This window comes from Azolla caroliniana, unplaced genomic scaffold (assembly GCF_043228905.1).
Source record: "Azolla caroliniana isolate FFs.n. ecotype wild unplaced genomic scaffold, voAzoCaro1.0.p SCAF_11, whole genome shotgun sequence".
In the NCBI taxonomy this organism is placed as follows: domain Eukaryota; kingdom Viridiplantae; phylum Streptophyta; class Polypodiopsida; order Salviniales; family Salviniaceae; genus Azolla; species Azolla caroliniana.
The window spans coordinates 83,123-86,908 of record NW_028230446.1 but is presented as its reverse complement, the minus strand read 5'-3'; the positions used below and the strand labels follow the sequence as shown (position 1 = coordinate 86,908).

The 3,786-nt window shown below is 42.4% G+C and overlaps 1 pseudogene; it reads left to right on the top strand.

Moving 5' to 3' along the window:
• Positions 1 to 3,280, top strand: LOC147857486 (uncharacterized; annotated as a pseudogene).
• Positions 3,281 to 3,786: the final 506 nt, after the last annotated feature.

The window sequence follows — 3,786 nt, the reverse complement described above, 5'->3', positions numbered from 1 at the left end:
CGCAAAGAAATGCGCAAGATGACACGTCGTAAGAGACAAGCATGGGAGGCATCCCAATATTGGGAACTCTACCATATGCTCATGAGTAGCGATTGCGCCACTGCATGGAAGAGATTACGGGAACCAAGACCACAAACACCCATTGAAGATCTCGAAACCTGGCACACATATATAGAGAGACTTTACTAAATCCTAAACCAACCACCCATTCCAATGCCTTCTACACCCCGACCTACTGTGGGGACACTCTTCATGACCTCTAGGGTCATGAAGGTCATAAAGAAATTACAACATAGGAAGTCCATGGACCACACAGGATTGCGAGCAAAACACATCATATATGTGAGAGAGTGCCTAGCTCCCTTGCTAACTCTAATCTTCAATCGTGCCCTCGCTAGGGGTTTTCCACCACAATGGACCATGAACACAGTGGCCCCCATACATAAAGGGGGGGACCCCATGGACCCAAATACATATAGGACCATTATGATAGGTCATACCTTTGCTAAATTATATGGTGCAGTAATGGAGGCAGAGCTTAGTGATTATATGGAGACCTTAAATCTTCCTACACCTGAACAAGCTGGCTTTAGACGAGCCTTCTCCACTATTGATCATACCTTCACACTTGGATGCCTAATTGACCAGACTAAGGCTCGCAAGAAGAAATTATATTGTTATTTTGTGGACTTCCACAAAGCCTTTGACACGGTCCCTAGAGAGCGGTTGTTTGATAGGCTTAAGAGCTTGAGGATACCAGATGACATGGTTTGGGCCATCTGCGCGCTATATGAACAAGTGTCTGGGTGTGTTTGATGCCCAGGTGGCCTATCTGATTGTTTCACTAGCACTATTGGTGTAAAACAAGGTTGCACCCTATCTCCGACTCTTTTTGGGATCTACATTGATGAGATCACAGATTTTATTACTCGTATCTTGCTCTATGCAGATGACACATTTTGCTCTCTGAATCTGAACATGACCTACAAAGGCACCTTAATGCCTTAGATGACTTTTGCACACAACGAGGATTGGTAGTGAATCTAGGGAAAACTAAAGTCCTTATCTTCCACATGTCGGCCCAAGTTAGAGCTAAGTGTGACCTAACTATCTCCCATAGCCCAGTTGAGGTGGTTGGATCATATGTCTTTCTCGGAGTCACTTTCACTACCTGCTCAGGTAAATTTTCGATGACACAAGCAACGAAGGATAGACTTACGAGAGGACATGCATCCCTCTCCTCTCACTCCTCGAGAGACAATGTCATCAAGCATACTTCCAAGAGCCATGGACTAAAGGGTGGCTCTTTGACTCATTAGTGACTCCCTCTCTCATGTATGCATCAGCGGTTTGGGCTCCAAGACTACCATCTTTCATGTGGACGCAATTAGAGAGACCATTGGTGATGATGTTATCACGCCAACTCCGAAGCAAATCGACAGTCCCACATGACATTATTAGGGCTGAGTTCACTCTACCCCCGATGTTAGTAGAAGCACTTTTTCAACTTGTAGTCTTTATCCACAGGATACATAACCAACCACTTGATAGAATATCCCATCAAGCCTTTAAGGCTTCTCGAGCACTGTATGAGTCCGGCTATACTAGCTCATGGTATGGCATGATGGTGAGTTGGCTTCTTGTGAACAGTCTAGAAATTAATAACCTCCCCCCTTAAGTACGACCACGCGACTGATAACACTTTAATCTCTCATGAGGACCGTAATAAAGTAATATGCCAAGAAATATGGCAAATTTATACTCGATGTAAATGGATCACCCCACATACTTGGTTCCTCTCCCACCCTCCCTAAACTATTAGATACACTAGATATAAAGAAATTAGGCAGATATATCCTAGAATTCAAACAACACAGAGAGAATAAGTTACAAAACGTTGATAATAATGTTGCTAATGTTTACCAATATGTAACAAATGAAGTTTTTCAGGAATAGGGGGAGACAATGAATGTCGACACACCTGCACCACTCGGGCTTTTCCTTGATGAAGCAGAAAATCAAAGAAGGACCAAATGCCCTCGGATGCCGGGTTTCAAAGCGACTCGACGAGATGTAGAAGCAATAAAGAAAATAAGGGAACGTGAGCTACACCTCCTAGAAGCCATGGCTAGTGCACTCTATACACTGGGACCATGGGTCACACCCACACCAAAAACCTTTGACCTCCCACTTCTTTTTGAGAGACTTGGGCGGAAATGAAATTAGGCTTAGTGCAAAGTTTTAGCCTCTTCGGGTGGGACTCTATACACTACTAGAACTCTTTTAGTTTAAGCTATTTTTACTTTACTTTTATTTTAGTTTTGATGATTGGATAAACACTCATTTTTGTTGTAAACCATTTGTCTCATGGGCCAAGTTTGGCCTTAAAAGATGTTAATATATCTTTCTTTCTTTCTTTCTATGCCTTCGTCATTTGCGGCACAAGTTTGGTTTTTCCTTCATGTCTCTCGCCCTGAGTTTCAAATTTTAGATTTCTTGATTCCATATCATAGCTTGCTCCATTAGCTTGGATTCACATATTTCAACTCAAACATCCGATATCAGAGTAGCAACCTCTGAGCTTTATGATTTACTCAGGTGCTCTTCTTTGTGCCGTAGTCATTTGTGGCACAAGTTTGGTTTTTTCTTCATGTCTCTCGCCCTGAGTTTCAAAATTTAGATTTTTCGATACCAAATCATAGCCTTTTCTGTGAGGTTTGATTCGCATGTTTGAACAAAGAAATCCGATATCAGACGAGGAAGCTATGAGCTTTCTGATAAACAGGAGCAGACCATATGCTTGAGTCCGATTGTTGTGGTACCGAAGAAAAATGGGAAAATACGCGTGTGCATTGATTACTGTAAACGAAATGCCGATACAATTACAGACGCGTTTCCCTTATTGTTTACAAATAGCATACTAGACGCGGTCGCAAGCCATGAAATGTATAGTTTCTTGTATGGCTTTAGCGGATACATTCAAGTACGCATGCACCCAAACGATCAAGAGAAGGGTGCGTTCGTCACGGACTGGGAAGTGTTCATCCCTGCAGTGATGATGTTCGGTCTGAAGACGGCCCCAACCACCTTCCAACAGATGATTACAGAGATTTTTGGTGAATTTATACATGCATTCATAGAATGAACCATACGTATCATACATGCATTTGCATGCATGTTTGATTCAAACAAACGTGAATGGTAAATCAGTTCAAAGTTGGATTGGATTGACACGTTTGATTGGATTGACTATGTTCTATATTATGAGCTAAATTTGTAATGAAAAAAAAAGAAAAAAAGAAAAAAGAAAAAAAAAGGAGCACGTATTTTCCCCTTTTCAAACGTGTTCGTTTTCAAACGTTTGAATGCCTCCACAAACACGAATATTACGTTCTATGCCTGCATTTATGCAAGTATTTCTCGACGACTTTGCGGTGTCTGGGATGCGAGGAGAACATTTGGGCCATTTATGGCTCTGTTTGGAACGATGCCATACCTCATGCCTCAGCCTTAATACAACTAAATGCGCATTTGGGGTCACCAATGGAGCACGTCTCGCTCACATAGTGAGTAAGGAGGGGATAACAATAGATCCCAACAAAATTAAGGCTATCATTGAAGCAAGAACTCCTAGTAACGCAAAAGGCCTTAGCTTCCTCGGGCAAATACGCTGGCACAACCGTATGTTACGATACCTGGCGGATTTCCCAACTCCCCTGCATGTCGCAATACATCGTACTCCTTCCAAATGGATGACAATAGAAGACAAGGTGTACGAGGCACTCA